Genomic DNA, 18,988 nt, shown 5'->3' with positions numbered 1-18,988 from the left:
TTTGTTAAAAAAGTCATAATAATGTAACAAGAATAAAAGAAAATGAGAAAGTGTAATTAATCTTTTCTCACAAGGTACATTTCCACAATAATCCTAAACTTACCCAGTGTTTTTAAAACACTAAGAAACAGGCCATATGCTGGCTCTTAAGGTCTGATGAATTAAGGAAAAAAAATTCAAACTGGGTAAGAGTGTAAATGCCTGCTGAGCGTAAGTATCACTTAGAGATTCAGACACACATAATTGAGGAAAGAAAAAGAATTATCCTCTTTGACATAAAGTATTGGGAAACCCAATATTAGTGTTCCATAAAGCCAAAATCTAAATGAAGAAATTCTTAGCGTTAATGAAGGTCATATGTAAACATACAGAGAATGCCACACTAGTTTTACAAGGAAACTTGGGAAATTAACTTCCACATATGATGAACTTTGATGTTTTTAGAGGAAAGTAACTGCCCATATCCTAAATCATGTATAAAATTTCTTTGCAATTAATGAAGCAATTGAAAGTGGTTACCTTATTATTGCAAGAGAATAAATGTTTAAAAAAACTTTAGATCCTCAGGATGTTTGTACAGGCTTTTCCTTTGGCCAGACACAATACCCCCAGCCCGAGGCACTGCCGCAGCTGAAACAGCACTTCCTCAGAGAAGCATTCCCAGATACACTGACCAGTCAAAAAGTCAATTCCACCTCAGCCCTGTTATCCACTGACTCTATAGTCTATTCATATAATTTTGTAACTGTATATTTATTTCTGTATTTAGTCCTGTATCATTGGCATTCTACAACAAATTATAAACTCTAAAATACAACCTATGTCTCTACTTAATTCTTCAAAGTGTATTTATCACTTAGCAACATGTTTAGAAAATAGCAAGTAACATGGTCTGGATCTGTGTCCCTGCCCAAATCTCATATCAAATTCTACTCCCTCGTGTTGAAGGTGGAGCCTGGTGGGAGGCGATTGGATCGTGAAGGCCTTTCTCATGCATGCTGTAGCACCATCTACTTGGTGCTGTTCTCATGATTGTGAGTTCTCACAAAATCTGGCAGTTTAAAAGTCTGTGTCACATCCACCCTCACTCTTGTTTCTTCTCCCTCCATGTGAGAGGTCTTGCTCTCCACTTGCCTTCCACCATGATTGGAAGCCTCCTGAGGTATCCCCAGAAGCAGAAGTTGAGATACTTCCTTTACAACTTGCAGAACCATGAGCCCAGCCTCTTTTCTTTATAAATTACTCACCTGGAGTATTTCTTTATAGCAATGTGAGAATGGCCTAATATAGCAAGTAATCGATTAAACATCTATTAAATGAATGAAAGAAAAATAGACTAAAAATGTGAGTTAATTGCTCTGAGAATTTTTTAACTGACTGATAGTTTTCCAGATGACAAGCATTCTAGTTCTTATTAAATGTAACAACCTTTCCCATTATTCTTATTAAATGTAACAACCTTTTCCATTCTCTCAAAACTTCATTAGTTCTGAAACTGTTGTGCAATAGTGTGCTGGTTAACAACCTACTCCCTAAATAAAAAGAAACATATGTACATATGTAATTAAGTTTATCCTAAACTTACTGACATGAAGGGTATGTGTTATATGATTTACAAATAGTAATAAAATATATCATATTCTTTACTGAAAATTTCATGTAGCCAATTAGTTCTCACAGAATATTTTTGTTGATTCTTTCTAAACTCTTATAACCATAGTCAATCTATATTTGAAATTGACAAATGGATTTATTTCTAAGGTAGGTATCAGTTGACATTTTTATTTATGTTATTGAATACAATAAAAATAAAACAAAGATATGTTTGAGGTTTACACATCTGTCAGTGGTAACAGCAACATTTGCTGAATCAGGTAATAGTTTTCAAGTGCTAAAAAATTTTTTTCTCAAATTTTAGGGTCTTCACAATATAACAACTGTACATGCAGCACATTTTTAAAGTTTAATCTGCATTGTTAATATGTTTCCTGGCACTTTCTTACATGAGGTCAAAAGTAGAGAAATTGTTCTAGAGTCAGATAGTAAACAGGCTTTATGGGCTAGGTAGTCTCTGCTACAATTACTTCTTTCTGTCTTTGTAATCTAAAAACATCTATGGACAATTTAAATGAATGAGCGTGTCTGTCTTCCAATAAAACTTTATGTACAAAAGCACACAATGAGCTGGATATTGCCCAAGGGCTACAGTTTGTCCCCTCTTCACTTAGATAATCAACATCATCATAAATCGACACTGATTTTTAGCATGTGCCATTTTCACGGTGCAAATATTCTCACCACTACTAATTTCAAGTTCCCAATGTGACTTCATCGTATACCAAATTAGAAAGAGATGTGAAATTAAACATCATTATCTTGTATTTCCACATCATAAATAACATATATAAATAAACTAAGGAGTATGGGTAATAGTAAGAGGTAGTAAAATAATTAGAAATTGATGAGATTTTTAGTATTTATTAATTTAGTTGTTAACATATTTTATTTACTTGGAAGTTTATATAATTTCATTTATTTAATTGCTGTGTTTAAAAACTGATGCATAAAATTCCTGAAAACTTAAGAATCCACTCTCCTGAGCTGATAATAGGCGTAGATTCCTGCATATCGTAGCCATAGCTGTATCTCTTTCTGGAAACCCTCTCTACTCTCTGCATCTCCTACTTTAATCTGGTTTCTTCTTCCTTCTCTGAATTTCTTTAATTTATTCTCATACAGCTTATTTTCCTACTCTCATTTTCAATTTGTAGAGATCAGTGTGACTCTGATCTTCCATCTCAACATACTCTGCCAGCAAGCTCCCCTAGCATAAATTCAATTACTGCCACATTGTTGGTTATGTTCAAAAATATATATCTAGCTCTGCATTATCATTCACACTTCTACATGGCCTGCTGAGTTTTTAAAAATATTTTCATTGCATATTTTGATTCTCTACTGTCATTTCCAATTTAATGAGATTAAAACAAGTCATCAAATTTTCCAAGCTCCTCTCCAACTTCCCTTAATTGTTCAAGGTTATCCCACCATTTTTTCAGTCAGATCAGCTTGAAATTTTGAATTTGACTTCTTCTTTGCCTATACTTAGTCTCATCAATATTTTCTGCTAAATATCTTCTATTTACATCTCTCTATATCCACATGTCTACCATAGAGCTCACACTGAGTTATAGCAACAGCCTCTCAGCTGATACCCCAGTCTTCAGCCATCTCATTCAATGTTTTCTTATAATGGAATGAGATTCATTTTTTCTAAATCCTGAGCTTATCATACTTAAACGCTTGATTAAGACCTAAAATTGGCCAGCATGATGGCTTATGCCTGTACTCTCAACACTTTAGGAGACCGAAGCAGAGGATCTCCTGAGGCCAAGAGTTTTAGAACATCCTGGGCGACATATAGGACCCTACAAAAGAAAAACAATTTTAGTGTAAGGTGTCAGGAAGGGGTCCAGTTTCTGCTTTCTGCACATGGCTAGCCAGCTTTCCCAACACCATTTATTGAACAGGGAATCCTTTCCCCATTGCTTGTTTTTGTCTGGTTTGTCAAAGATCAGGTGGTTGTAGATATGTTGTGTTGCCTCCGAGACCTCTGTTCTGTTCCATTGGTCTATATCTCTGTTTTGGTACCAGTACCATGCTGTTTTGATTACTGTAGCCTTGTAGTATAGTTTGAAGTCTGGTAGTGTGATGCCCCCCGCTTTGTTCTTTTTGCTTAGAATTGACTTGGCTATGCGGGCTCTCTTTTGGTTCCATATGAAGTTTAAGGTGGTTTTTTCCAGTTCTGCAAAGAAGGTCATTGGTAGCTTGATGGGGATAGCATTGAATCTGTAAATTACTTTGGGCAGTATGGACATTTTCACGATATTGATTCTTCCTAACCATGAACATGGGATGTTTCTCCATCTGTTTGTGTCCTCTCTTATTTCGTTGAGCAGTGGCTTGTAGTTCTCCTTGAAGAGGTCCTTTACATTCCTTGTTAGTTGTATTCCTAGGTATTTTATTCTCTTTGTGGCAATTGTGAATGGAAGTTTGTTCTTGATTTGGCTCTCTTTAAGTCTGTTACTGGTGTATAGGAATGCATGTGATTTTTGCACATTGATTTTGTATCCTGAGACTTTGCTGAACTTGCTTATCAGTTTCATGGATGAACCTGGAAACCATCATTCTCAGCAAACTGACAGAAGAGCAGAAGATCAAACACCGCATGTTCTCACTCATTGGCGGGTGTTAAACAATGAGAACACATGGACACAGGGAGGGGAGCACTACACACTGGGGTCAGTTGGGGGGAAATAGGGGAGGGACGGTGGGGGGTGGGAAGCTGGGGAGAGATAGCAAGGGGAGAAATGCCAGATGTAGGTGATGGGGAGGAAGGCAGCAAATCACACTGCCACGTGTGTTCCTATGCAACAATTTTGCATGTTCTTCACATGTACCCCAAAACCTAAAATGCAATAAAATAAATAAATGGGAAAAAAAAAAAAAGAAAAACAAAAACACAGTTAGTTCCAGCTACTCAGGAGGGTGAACAGGGGAACCACTTGAGCATGAGAGTTTGGGAGTTGGAGATTGCTGTGAGCTATGATTATACCACTGTCTTCCAGCCTGGGTGATAGAGCAAGAACCTGTAGCAAAAAAATAATAATAATAATAAAAATAAAAACACAACTTATAATTGATTTTATTGCTTGCCTCATGAAACCTAAATTTTATGCCTAGTTTCAAGGGCTTAATCAATTTAAACAAGTTTATCTTTACTAAGCATTGTCATTATTCGATATCTCCTCAAGTAGATAAAATTTTCAGATATTGTAACTTGTATTTTCTTTTTATATGGGCAGCCAATAAATAACTTCTTGATTAATTTTTTAACTGCTAATATATTTTAAACGATTGGACTTGCATTAGGAAACTCAAAAGCTATGTTTCGGGCCGGGCGAGGTGGTTGACGCCTATAATCCCAGCACTTTGGGAGGCTGAGGTGGGTGGATCACACAGTCAAGAGATCGAGACAATACTGGTCAACATGGTGAAACCCGGTCTCTACTAAAAATAAAAAAAAAATTAGCTGGGCATGGTGGCGTACGCCTGTAGTCCCAGTTACTCGGGAGGCTGAGGCAGGAGAATTGCTTGAATCCAGGAGGTGGAGGTTGCGGTGAGCCGAGATCGCACCACTGCACTCCAGCCTGGGTAACAAGAGTGAAACTTCGTCGCAAAAAAAAAAAAAAAAAAAGCTATGTTTCTATTCGAACAATACAAATACAATAATTTTTAAAGCTGTAGATATTATAAAGATGCTTTATATGAAAAAACATTTATTCATCTATTTATTCAACTAGATCATCCTAGTATTTCTAGTTCTAGGAATTTCTCTAGGAATCATGCTAAGAACTAGAAATACCAGGATGAATAAGATACACTTTCTGGCCCCAGAAAGCTGCCACCTACTCAAATAATATTATAATCAACATATGTTTAAAATAGTGCTGCTTGAGAAAGTTTGCACATTTGGGGAAAAGGGTATTACAAACTAAAAACCTATGTGCCATTTAAAGGGCTGTTTAAAGGAAGAGCTCGTTATTAAAAAACATTTTCTTCATTAGGTTAATTAAACAATTTAGCAGTATATTTTTATAATTAACTTTTTAAATACATACTCAATTCTAGGCAATAATAAATGTTGTGAGGATATTTGAAAATAGTTTATCTTGTGGAATTAAATTATAACAGATTTTCATGGCTGAAACATTTGATTTCATCTACATTTTTAGAAGATAAAAAGATATACATTTAACATTTGAAGCAATTTTTGGTTATAATATATTTTACTCAGCAAATCAATACTATTCCCACAGCATAGATTTTTACACGTGGCAAAAAAAGAAATTTTAGTTTTGCTGACCAGTAAAACAGCCTTTAGCTAAAAGAAAATTGAATTTTACTATGAACAACTATCAAAATTTTAGAACTATTTATGATAAAGTTGTTGGTCAGACAATACAAACAGGCTTTTAACTGAGTTATAGGACAGGATAACACATGCAATATTTTTACATCATAAAAATAATAGTAAAGAGCAGTGATTAAAATCCAGAGCATTTAAATCCTTATTTATTTTAAATAAAATTAAAACACATTTAGTAAAATTCCATGCTTTTAAGGATATAATATTGATAATGTTTATCCACCTGGATTTTTTGAAATTCTTAATTTCATTGTTATATTAAGCCTTAAAAATTAGCTTTCCTTAGTCCAAGGGATTAAGTAGAAATCTATCTTCACTGTTTCATTCACTCTAGTGGTAGACATTAAATCTCTTTCTTGGAATTAAATGTCCTATGAAAGTGTAAAGACAGAAAAAATATATTTGGTGAACATTTCCTTGAATAACTTTGTGTTTCTAATGTGATCATCTGCATGGTTATCTTTAAATCACTTAAAAGTATCTTTAGGCTGAAAAAGGAAGATGGGTGAAGATCTGTTTCAGTTCTGAAATGCTATGATATCACACTTCAAGATTTTTCTTAAATAGCCTTAAGAGTTCTTAACATACATTTTTCCCTGAAGTCAATGGAGATGTCATATCTTTTATCCATTAAGAATTTTTTTAAATTATCCACTAGTTATTCAATATCAAACTTTATAATTGTTAGTAACCAATTCACTGACAATTTTAGACATATATGATGTGACAAAACATGCAATAAAACTCTTCTTCCCAGACTCAAAGCTTGCCTTTGAAGGCCAATACTGAAGACTGCTCTAAATTTGTTTTGTAAAAAGTAATATTATTGGAAAAGTCACACAAAGTTACTAAAGACACAAAATATTAGCATGGTCTATACATTACGTACATTTGTTAAAATTAATATTGCTGCTATAGAAAGAAGGTAGAATCACTAGTGGAAACAAGGGGGAGAAAGAGAGAGAAATCTGCATTGCATTCAAAAACCAATTCTACAACCTTCTAGTTACCTTACCTCAGAAAGTTCCGTACTTTTAAAGCATCATTCTTCTCATATATTTGTTGTGAAAACAATGAAGAAATATATGAAAAACACTTACTGTAACGGGTTCTTTTACCTTAATCCTGAAATAAACAGTAACTTAATACTGATCCCTTTTTTATTGAAGCTTACTATATACAGACAGTGTCAGGGTATTTTCTTTTTTCCAGTTTTTAAATTCTTCATAAAGAAGCTACATGGACTCACCTGTTTAGCAGCCAGTACTTAGAAAGTTGGTCATGTATCTTGAGTATGGGTAACTTTCTGTGCTTTTGAATCATAAATCTATATTAAACTCAGTCCAAAGGAAAAACTGTCAGTCTAATGTACTGGTTAAAGATTTACAAAGTTTTTGAGAGAGCAGCCTCCATACGGTTTTGATTCTTCACCTCTTTGTGTCTATGCCTCTCCGTGGTGCTTGCCCTCCTCTTCCTTTAAAACTCACCAAAGTAAAAATAAATCTCTCTTCTGAAACTGTAAGATGGCATTGAGCAAAACTCAGCTGGTAACTTTGAAACAAATTGGCACCAAGTCGTTTAAGAAGGTATGGACATCTGGTCACAGAAACAAGCTATCCCTTGTTTCTGCTGCATGGCCCTGCCAGATTCTTATAGTTCTGCAGCTTCCAAGCCATGCTTAGGGGCCATGGGAAACTTTGTTGATGCTGCTCTCGATCCCTTCTGCCAGGGCAGCCTGCAAGCCATCCTACCCTTTGATCTTACAAACTTTCCAGGAATGCTAATTGATACAGAGAGTAGATTGTTGCTAATCTAAGTACCTTGAAATTTCTTCCTCAGCTCCTTCCCCAAACTTCTAAAGCATGGCGAAATTTTTTCCAGTCTGGAAGGGAAACACCACTCTCCAGTACAATGTGTTCAACACATTTTTACTATATCCTTGAATCGCCTTTTTTTTTTTAACTCTTCTATCATTTCTTCAAATTCTTCTAGGCTTCAGACTTCAGAAAACAAAATGCAAACAGACTTGGAGTCTCCTTTGCATTCTGTCCATACCTGGTTTGGTGTCCACAGTGGAAAAATGCCTCCTAAGTGGACAAAAGAAAAAGGAAAACAGAACAAAGAAAAACATACAAATTAATATTGTAATATTATATTAATTCACAAAGGTATCACTGCACCTTTTTTTTAATTTCACTGAAATCATTGGAAGTATATGAAACCTCCTAAGAACCTTTATTGTTCTTATCTCAATGTATTTTTTGTTTTTGTAAGTAATTATTCTAGAACCAGCTGTGATACCCTTTATTAAAGTCTGTGATTAACATGGTCCCTAGCTTAGCTATTTTTGCTTTTTCAAACTCCACATTACAGAAAACTGAGTAGAGAAGCAAATAACATGGTGAGAAAAGCCTGCCTCCTGCTTCAACTAGTCTTACGTCAAATAGAACTGCAAATGATGCTCAATCCATTCTTTACTTGAAGTTCCAGTTGTAGATAATTCCTATCCTTGCAAGCCCATGAGTTTCACCTGTCTGCTTCCATACCTAAGTATATTACTGTATATTGTGATTGCTCCTCCTATATCTTCAACCCTCTCTTTCCACCTGATTCTCTCTGTTTAGCATGTGAACTTGAAGTAAAATTCTTCCCTTCACCCTTAAGCCCTTAATAGGCTGCCACACTGTATTAGTTCATGTTGACACTGCTATAATGATACTATGTGAGACTGTGAAATTTATAAACAAAAGAGGTTTAATTGACTCACAGTTCCAGATGGCTGAGGAGGCCCCAGAAAACTTACAATTATAGTAGAAGGTGAAGCAGAAACAGGCTCCTTCTTCACAAAGCAACAGGAGAGAGAGAGAGTGAAGGGGGGACTGCCAAACACTTTGAAAATCACCATGAGAATTCACTTACTATCATGAGAACAGCATGGGTGAAACCACCCTCATGTTCCAATCACCTCCCGCCAAGTTCCCCCTCCACATGTGAGGATTACAATTCCCCATGATGAGATTTGGGTGGAGATACAGAGCCAAACCATATCACACCCCATTCATCTTCAACCTTCACAGCAAAACTTAATGAAAACATCTAGAGTCTGTCTCCAAAATCTCTCCACCACTCTTTCTTCAAGCCATCACAATAACTAATACTTTAAAGAAGCAGCTCCTACCACAGCAACTTCCTCATTGCTGTCTCCGGTGGAAGCTTTCTAGTTCTTATTTCATTTCGAATTTACTATTTTCTGATCTGTGTCCTCTATTCAACAGACCAAAACATAGTAAACATATTTTTATTTTAAAAATAAAAATAAAAATTTTGATTTTTATTAAAAATAAAAGTAATGAACTATAATTAAAAATAATTCTTTTGTCTATTTTGGCTTTTGTTGCCAATGCTTTTGGTGTTTTGGTCATGAAGTCCTTGCCTATGTCTATGTCCTGAATGGTATTGCCTAAGTTTTCTTCTAGGGTTTTTACGGTGTTAGGTCTTATGTTTAAGTCTTTAATCCATCTGGAGTTAATTTTAGTGTAAGGTGTCAGGAAGGGGTCCAGTTTCTGCTTTCTGCACATGGCTAGCCAGTTTTCTCAACACCATTTATTAAACAGGGAATCCTTTCTCCATTGCTTGTTTTCGTCAGGTTTGTCAAAGATCAGATGATTGTAGATGTGTGGTGTTGCCTCAAGGCCTCTGTTCTTTTTCTATGCAACAATCTTGCATGCTCTTCACATGTACCCCAAAACCTAAGATGCAATAAAAAATTCAGTTAAATAATAATAATAATAATTCTTTTCAAAAGTAATTAAAAGTAAAAGTAACAGCTCTATAAGGGCACCTATGTATAGTGACATGTACATGGTACTCACTCCAAAACCCATTGTCTAATAAATAGATAATAGGAACAGAAAGCAGTAGTCCTACAAAACTCATAATGTGCAGCAAGAAAAATATATTATCTTGTAGAAAAATAATAATTTATACTTCAGCTTAAAGTAATTCAGCTATGACTAGTATTTTAGTTTGTTCTTGCTTTTCGTTTTCGTGGTCTTTTGTTGTTTTGCTATTTCAATTGCTCGTTGCTGATTTCACAAAATATTTCTTTACCAGAGCTTAGGGAGGACTTTTCAAATTTTCTCCTCAAAGTTTCATACACAATATTCTCAGGAACAAATTCCAAAGTAAGAAGAACAGAGCACCCTATCAAATCATTCAAAATATTTAGTTGTAAGTAATGTTTTTCAGGCTCATTATGAAACAAATCCTCATGTTACAAGATTTCAAGCTATTTTTACCTTGGTGATTATATTACTTTTGCTCATGGTATGGTAATTGTTGTCTCGTTCCCCATTTCCTAATATAAGTATTTATTTTTGTAATAATTCAATGGATAATACACATTTAATAGAACCAAACTGGTGCATATATATAGATAAATATGTATACATATGCTTAAGAAAGGAATCCAAGCACACAACACTTTGTCTTTCATTATCTATGAAATATTATTTTTATATTTTTTTCTGGTTATTCTTTTCATAAGAAAACTTTCACCATATCACCATTAATTTGATAACATTTCAAAAGTAATTAAAAAGTAATGAATTATAGTTAAAAATAAGTTCAAAAGTAATTAAAATAAAAGAAATAGCATATATAATATTCAGGAGGAAGGAAAAAGATACTAAAACAAAAGAGAGGGAATTTCAAATTCTAAAGAAAGATTTTTTTTTCCCTTTCTTCTGGTTTGGAAATATATACGAGCCACAATGATCAATTTTGTGTCTCAGATAAAAAGATCACCAACAATATTTTTTAAATAATATTATAGTGACATTAAAAAAATTTTACAGCAATATTGATTGTTTGTTTAAACTCTTGAATTCTAATTCCACTGAGATCTTCTATTTTCTCCCCAGGTTAGGGTTGGGGCAGGTAGGTGGTGAGGTGGGTGAGAATTCTCTCCATCTGAGTAATCACTGTTGACCTCACAAAATGTGGAAGGAGACAGAGAAACTGAAGGAAGCAGGTTCACATAATTCAAGAAATTAATATCATTTATAACTTTCCTTATACAATTCCTTTTTATGATTTTCAACTCCAAAAATATACATAAATTTGATCATCTCATTTCTATCACTAGTGTCCCATTGTCTATAGAGAATCATGGCCAGGGTCACTCAACCCAGGAGGGTCGGGCTATACCTCCCTTTCCTGTTCATATCCAGGACAACTGCCTGGGTCGGGCATGGTGTGTCACACCTGTAAGCCCAGCACTTTGGGAGGCTGAGGCTGGCGGATCACATGAGGTTGGGCATTTGAGACCAGCCTGGCCAACATGGTGAAACCCCGTCTCTACTAAAAATACGAAATTAGCCTGGCATGGTGGTGCATGCCTGTAGCTACTCGGGAGGCCGAGGCAGGAGAATCCCTTGAACCTGGGAGGTGGAGGTTGCAGTGAGCCGAGATTGCACCATTGCACTACATTGCACTCCAGCCTAGGCAACAAGAGTAAAACTCCACCTCATACAAAATTAAAAAGTAAAATAAAATAACCATCTGCCTGGCTGCTTCAGGCCCTCTCACATTTTCCTGCATCTCCAGAGAGTAGAACAATTCAAGACATCTACCTTTTCTAGGAAGACTTCTAGCCCTCACAAGTACTCCCTCTTCTCTGCAGCCTTGCCAGACCTCTGTTATCCTATAGATCATGTTGCAAGACTAATGTTTACTTCCTGCCACTTAATTTCAGGCCGCTGAAGGAAAAAAAAAAGTTTAAATTAATCATCTGTGTATCCTTGTGATCAACTGCAGTGTCCTGCATAACCCAATAATATTCAAAGGACAAAGATAGCAAGTTTATGATCCGCCTCACTTCACAATTAAGCTGATATGATCTAAACCAAACATTTATTAATAATTGAAATGTCAGTAGTCAGAGATATAAATAACACTCAAATGTGAAGTGTAATGATAAAAGGAAGCAGGTCATTGACAGAGCAGGCACAATGCTTCTGCCTTTGGTCCCATCTCCACTGTGATCTCCCACTTAGCTTTTTTTCTCCTTTGCTACCCTTCAGAACAGTGTAAGATTGCGTTTTTATGTGACCCTGAGCCTTCACTGAGCCACCGGTGAGCACTGTTAGAAGCTTCGTCCTAGACCCTGCCATCACCTCGCTCTGCATTCACCACCACTGAGTAAGGCAACTTTTGGAACCAAAGCCCCTGAGAAATAAGTCATAATTTAACCTTTCGATTGTATTAAGTCCCCTTCACAATTTATTCACATGTTGAGGAAATCAAAAAACCTAGAGTCTGAAAAAGTGACACTAGGACTTAGAGGCTTTCATCCCTAGAGTGAGAGAGTGATATGCCATGCCCGAGCCTCCTGTGTGATACAACAAGGCAGATTCATATTCTAGTTTTCCGTGCAGGGGGACTCAGCAGGGAGGCTTCATCTGACAGCCTGATACGCTTTGGGTTACCTTTGTCCTCTAAATCCTACCTGTAGGTGTAAAAATGAAGGCCTTACACATTTACTCAGAAATTGGTATCCATGTGTTCTCTGCCTGAGTGTTTTTTCTCAGTCTGGCTCTAAATCCTCACCTCTCATTCTGTCTCTTGACTAGCTGGATGATAGAATAGATTCAGCTTTTTGTGAAGTGCCATGAACAACCTAACCCCGAAAACCCCACCCACACAAGCTCCTCTAATAATGTGGACCAGGACAATTTCTAAACAATCCCTGGTTTCACACATCGCCACCGCATCAGTGACCAATCAAGGCTATTCCAGGTTTCCCAGACTCCACACTCTGTCTATTACCTTGTCTCCCTTGATATCTACAACGTCCACACTGGCTTGGAAGCTCTGTTACCTTTTCTTTCTTTTTCTTTTTCTGCTGAATTAGATTTTATTACTTTGTGCATTCAAGCAACTCTGACCCTTCTTGATTATCTGTGGGGTGGAGAAGCATCACCAATGCCTCCCTTCACCACCAAGAGCACTGACCTCACACCTTGACTACGCTTGTGATTTTAACTCACCCAAACTTTGACATTTACTCAGTTACCTTCAATTGTCTGAGCTTAGGGAAAGTGTGGGAGTACGGTAAGAGTGTTCTTTTACATTCGTTCTTTCTTTTTCTGTACACATATATTTTATTTTTTACTGTGAAAAAATATACATGGCCAGGTGCGGTGACTCGTGCCTCCCAGCACTTTGGGAGGCCGTGGTGGGCAGATTACTTAAGGTCAGGAGTTCGAGACCAGCCTGGCCAACATAGCAAAACTCTGTCTCTACTAAAAAGACAAAAAAAAAAAAAATTAGCTTGGTGTGGTGGCACACACCTATAATCCCAGCTGCTTGGGGAGCTGTGGCAAGAGGATTGCTTGAACCCAGAAGGCAGAGGTTGCAGTGAGCCAGGATGCACCACTGCACTCCAGTCTGGGCAACAAACAGCAAAACTCAGCCTAAAATATGTATATACAATACATATATATGTACATATATACATTTTTTTTTTTTGAGACGGAGTTTCACTCTTGTTACCCAGGCTGGAGTGCAATGGCACGATCTCAGCTCACCACAACATGTGCTTCCTGGATTCAGGCAATTCTCCTGCCTCAGCCTCCTGAGTAGCTGGGATTACAGGCACGCACCACCATGCCCAGCTAATTTTTTGTATTTTTAGTAGAGATGGGGTTTCACCATGTTGACCAGGATGGTCTCTCTATCTTGATCACGTGATCCACCCGCCTCGGCCTCCCAAAGTGCTGGGATTACAGGTGTGAGCCACCGCGCCCAGCCCACTTATATACATTTTAACCATGTGTAAGTGTACAGTTCAGTGACATTAAGTACATTCACATGGTGCAACCACCACTACCTCCAGAATTCTTTTTATCCTCCCAACTGACGCCCCACACCTGTGAAACAATACTTCCCCATTACCCACTTCTCCAAACCCACAGCAAATACCATTTGACTTTCTGATTCTATTAAGTTCACTACTCTAGGGACCTCATGTAAGGGAAATCATACAGCATTTGTATGATTAATTCACTTAGCAGAATGTTATCAAGTTTCATCCATGTTGTAACATACGGTCAGAATTCCCTTCTTCTTAAGGTTGACTAATATTTTATTGCATACACAAACCACATTTTCTTTATCTGTTTATCCATCTATGGATACTTGGGTTGTTTCCACCTTTTAGCTACTGTGAATGATGCTGCCATAAATATAACTGTTTGAGTCCCTTTAACCAGTATATTTATACTCACAGTTTTTCCTTTGGACTCACTTTTTTTGAGGGACCATGGCTTCCTCTTTCTTTATTGGGCACTTTGTAGATGTCATGCAGGTCTAAAAGCTACGCTGTTCAATAATTATTTAAAAACTGACCGGGATGAAGATCCTGGTCCCGAGCTCCAAACCAGAATAAAAAAAGGAATAGGGGCGGTGGGCTGGGGGGTATTCCTCCAACATCACCAAAACCCAGTACACGAGGATGGTAAGCTCCTCCGTGGGTCAAATCCAGGGTTTGGGCCCTTTGGCTTACTCACGGTTGCCTTTGACTGTATCACATTCAGAGTAAGGTAATCTGCAAGGGGCTGCAGGGAACAGCCAGCCAAGTCCAGACATGGACAGATGTAACTGGAAGGAGGACAGGAAATGTACATGTACCGTCCAGCTGTAGAAAGAGGGTGCATCTAAGGCAAGCTGATGGTCAGCAGAGAGGCTAGGTATTGCAGCAATGCAGGAGTGCAGCCCCAGGGTCCTCTCCTGAGCAGCTGGCCAGGGTGGCAGCTGTTAGTTCCCAGATGGAGCTCCTGACCCAGGCCCAGGCAGAGGGCTCACATGTTGTGGGTTCTCTTGGTGAGTTGGGGCTCCTCATCCACCAGCTTGAACTTGAGGTGCTCCTTGTAAGCCAGGATTTCTCCAAGCCACTTGGTGATTGTCTGCTTCTTACAGACCAAAATTTCCTGTGCAACCTGCTGTATGAGTTATGGCTGACCAGCATCATACCATTCTCAAACTCATTGATGCCATCTGCCAGGGCATCGATAGTCTTAATATCCAGATGATTGGTGGCTCATCCAGGAAGAGCATGTGGGGCTCTTCCAGGCCAGCCAGGCCAGACACACTCAGCACTTCTGCTCGTCTGACAAGTTCTGGATTGGGCTCACCTGTTGTTTCCCAATGAGACCATATCGCCCAGTGATCTTCCTCATCCTTCCTTCTCCTTGATCTCTGGATAGCACTTCATGTGCTCCAAAGGTGAGAGATCTAAGTCTAGCTGCTCTTGTAGATGCTGACGGTAATGCCCTATCTTGACATGCGAGTGTTTTCAGATCCTGCCATCTGTGGGTAGTAGCTTTCCAGTTAGCAACTTCAGAAGAGTTGACTTTCCTGCTCCTTCGGGCCCTACCAGAGCCACTTGTGTGTCAAGGTCAATTCCAAATTCTAGATTATTGTAGATGCAAGGCCCATCTTTTGTATACTTAAAGCTCACATTTTGCACTATGATGAAGGGTAGAGAGATCTTGCCACATGGTGGGAAATAAAATGACAAATGAGGTTGTCGCTCGCAACCCTCTCTGTCAGTCCTGATGCCATCATTTTCTGTAGCATCTTCTCCTTGCTCTGGGCCTGCCAGGGCATCTTGTCACTGTGATGAGCAAACGTCTCAATGTAGTTCTTCATGTGTCCAGTCTGGTCTTGCTCCCAGAGAAACCTTCATCTGGTTCTCCACCAATTCTAGCCACCTCTTCACATACTGATCATAATTACTCATATAATACTTCAATTTCTGTGCATGTGAATTATGTTTGGACAGACACCATTCAGAAAATCCTGTGAATGGGAGACGAGGACCAAGATGCACTTAAAAGTTTTTAGAAGTGAGCTCATCAAGGAGCAGCATGAAGGGCCAAATAAAGAGGGCTCTGGCCAGGGCAACCCTCATCCTCCAGCCCCCACTGAAGTGTTTTAGCTTCTTGGGCTGCATGGCAGGTGTGAAACCCAGTTTGTGCAAGACTCTTGAAGCCCTCATCTCTGTCTCATCGGCATCCAGCTCCTCCAGATGCTCATAGAGTTCCATGAGCTTCTCACAGTGCATCCTCACGAACCAGCCACTCTGTTTTCCTCTCTAGCATGGCCTGCTCTGTGTCAGAGTCCCTCACACACTGCAAGGGTGTCTTGTCACTAGGAGGCATCTCTCAGCTCAGATGGTAAATGTCCATGTGCTCAGGGATGGACACTTCATGTTTCCCAATAGCAGAGAGCAGCATGGACTTTCCAATTCCATTTAAGCCAATGAGACCATAACGACAGCCTCAGTTTAATTCTAGTTTGGTGTCACTGAGCAGCTCTTGACCGTGAAAGGTGAATGAGAGGTTGACAATGTGAACATCAGTACTTTGGGGAGAGAGGCCAGGACACCAGTGACAGCTCAAGCTGCAGCTTTTCTCATCTCAAAGTCCCTGGTAAGCAAATCCACTTCTGTGGTCTCTCTGCCGTGTGCCTCATTTTCTCCTCTGCCACCTGTGGTTCTGTGACGGTATCTCCTTTTTCTTCATGCCCTTTTCTGCACCACTGTCCAGCTTGGGCAGCCTCCTTCTTTTTGGCTGCATCTTCCTGGCCAGGTCGGAGGGCGTGATGATGACCCACAGGGGTAGGTTACTGTTCTTTCAGGGAGCTGGGCCTCATCACTCAGCCTCTGAGTTCCTGATTTTTTATTCTTTTAGGTCCATATACCCAGAAGTGGAATATATACCCAGAAATGGAATATATGGATATATATATTTTAGGTATATATACCTAGAAGTGGAATTCTTATGTCATATTTTAATTCCATGTTTAATTCCATGTTTAATATTTTGAGGAACGGCCATACTGTTCACATTTCTTCTTGTATCCACTGTGCTCCAAAACGTGTCCTCCTTAGGTCTAGTGTAAATAGTTAAATATAAACAATGAGGGCAAGTGTATTCATCATTTATGGCTATGAATCAAATTACCCTCAAAATGTGGCAGCTTAAAACAGTAAACATTGATTATCTCAGTTTCTGTGGGTCAAGTCAGGTTTCAGCTTAGCTGGATGTCATTGACTCAGGGTATCTTGCCATCAAGGTATTAGCAGAGACAGTACTCAACCCAAGCTCGCTCGTATGTCTAGCTGGGAAGGCTCAGAAGATACACTTCCAAGTTCCCTTAGCTAGCCATCAGCATGCACTGGGTTCTCACTGGATGTTGATCAGAGGTATCAGTTCCTTGACGCATGCGTCTCTCCATAGGCAACTCACAACATGGCAGATAAGTTGTTTTCTCCAGAGTGAGGACTCCTCGAGAGAAAGAGAGCAAGAGAAAACTTGAGCAAGGAAGTCTTTTCATAATCTAATCTTGGAATGGCATTGCACTCTTTTTGCTGTATTATACTCATCAGAAGTGAATCATTAGAGTCAGCAAACACTCGGGGGAGGGTATTATTCAAGAATGTGAACACCAAAAGGCAGAGATCATTGGGGACTATTTTAGAGGCTGCCTACCACAGCGAGAAATGTGTTTTGCTTTAGTTTTCATTGCTATAATATAGAACAATTAAGATCTAGAAAAACTGCTTAATGACGAATGAATATTAGTAGGAATGTAACACCTGAGCTTTCACTTTTTTATATGGTGTTTGAAATCAGAGACAACTTAACACAGTATACCCTAACTTATGATGCTTTTAAAAACTGAAATATATCTTTCTCTCTTTTATTATGTTATATTAAAGAGCAGAGTCAAATTTGGCATCTCTCCCAAAAGACATGAAGAAACAATACCACATACTGACTCCTTTTGTACATTTCCTGGTATTCTGGTGCAAACTGTGTCATTGTACGACATATGGGAATAGATAATATGGTTGAAGATAATGCAGTCTATTTTAAGAATTTTACATCCGTTACTAAAAGGCTTTTATGCTCCAAGTTATGGAAAGCAAAGAATATTACCCTAAATATATGCATGCTTTTATTCTGGATTCTTTTTTTCAAACATTATATTGATCTTTAGAGGAGACTTTTACATTACATCAGTAATAATAGGGAAAAAATATACCTTTATTATCATAGGTAGGCTGCTATATTGGGTGCCAAAGGTATATCTAAATATGCTCCTAAATCCTTAATTTTTTAAAATAATGTTATTTGGTGTTATTTTCTAAACTTGCTACTTCTTATCCTCAGAATTTTATAATTGGTGATAATTTATTAGGCTTCCTGTAAGTCGTTAGGTATGTTACACCACATACTCCCTATAATTACAAAAGGTGTATTATTATATTTATTCAAAAGACATGGACCAGTTTAAGGAGAAAGCTGAAATGTTTATCAACAGTGCATTGGACAATCCCAGAGAAAATACTTTACAATACACTGTTCAAATCCTTCCAACAAAAAAGAATATAATTCTTAGCCAGACGAGATCATAAGCCATGATACATATGCTGTACTATGGATACAGAATGGCAAGTTTCACCTATTAGTCAGTTCAGATCAAGTGAAAGTGACAGTTTTAAGGAATGTATTCCAATAGTTAAACCACACCCATATTTTAGCATACATATGTAATTTTAAGTTAGTTATGACTGCCAGTGGTGTGAGAGAAGACAGCGGTCACAGAATGTTTATTTCTCTTGCTGTTTGTTGTATGATAATGATCACAATAAAATGGTGTCATACATTTATCCTATACTTTCATAGTCCCTGACACAGTTAATGATGAAAAATATTTTTGAATTTTGTATCCCAATATTGACTATTCCTAAACATTTATTGTACTTAATTTATATTGAAGTAAACTCTAAAATCACCTCTAACTCTAACAGTTTACTATATTATGAAAGAAACTTGCAATAATGTTAGTTTTGGTAAATAAGAACATTTCTTTCATTTTAACAATAAAATGATATTTTATTTATTTAATAACTTCTCAAATTCCGACTTT

At 37.8% G+C, this 18,988-nt stretch overlaps 1 pseudogene; it reads right to left on the bottom strand.

The window, feature by feature from the left end:
- Nucleotides 1-14,850: 14,850 nt before the first annotated feature.
- LOC116550645 lies at nt 14,851-17,877 on the bottom strand (annotated as a pseudogene).
- Between the last annotated feature and the right edge of the window lie 1,111 nt (nt 17,878-18,988).

Source organism: Sapajus apella, unplaced genomic scaffold (genome assembly GCF_009761245.1).
Source record: "Sapajus apella isolate SASKATOON/1434 unplaced genomic scaffold, GSC_monkey_1.0 scaffold8, whole genome shotgun sequence".
Taxonomy (NCBI): Eukaryota; Metazoa; Chordata; class Mammalia; order Primates; family Cebidae; genus Sapajus; species Sapajus apella.
Note: the sequence above shows the minus strand (reverse complement) of the source record. Positions and strands in the feature narration are given on the sequence as shown.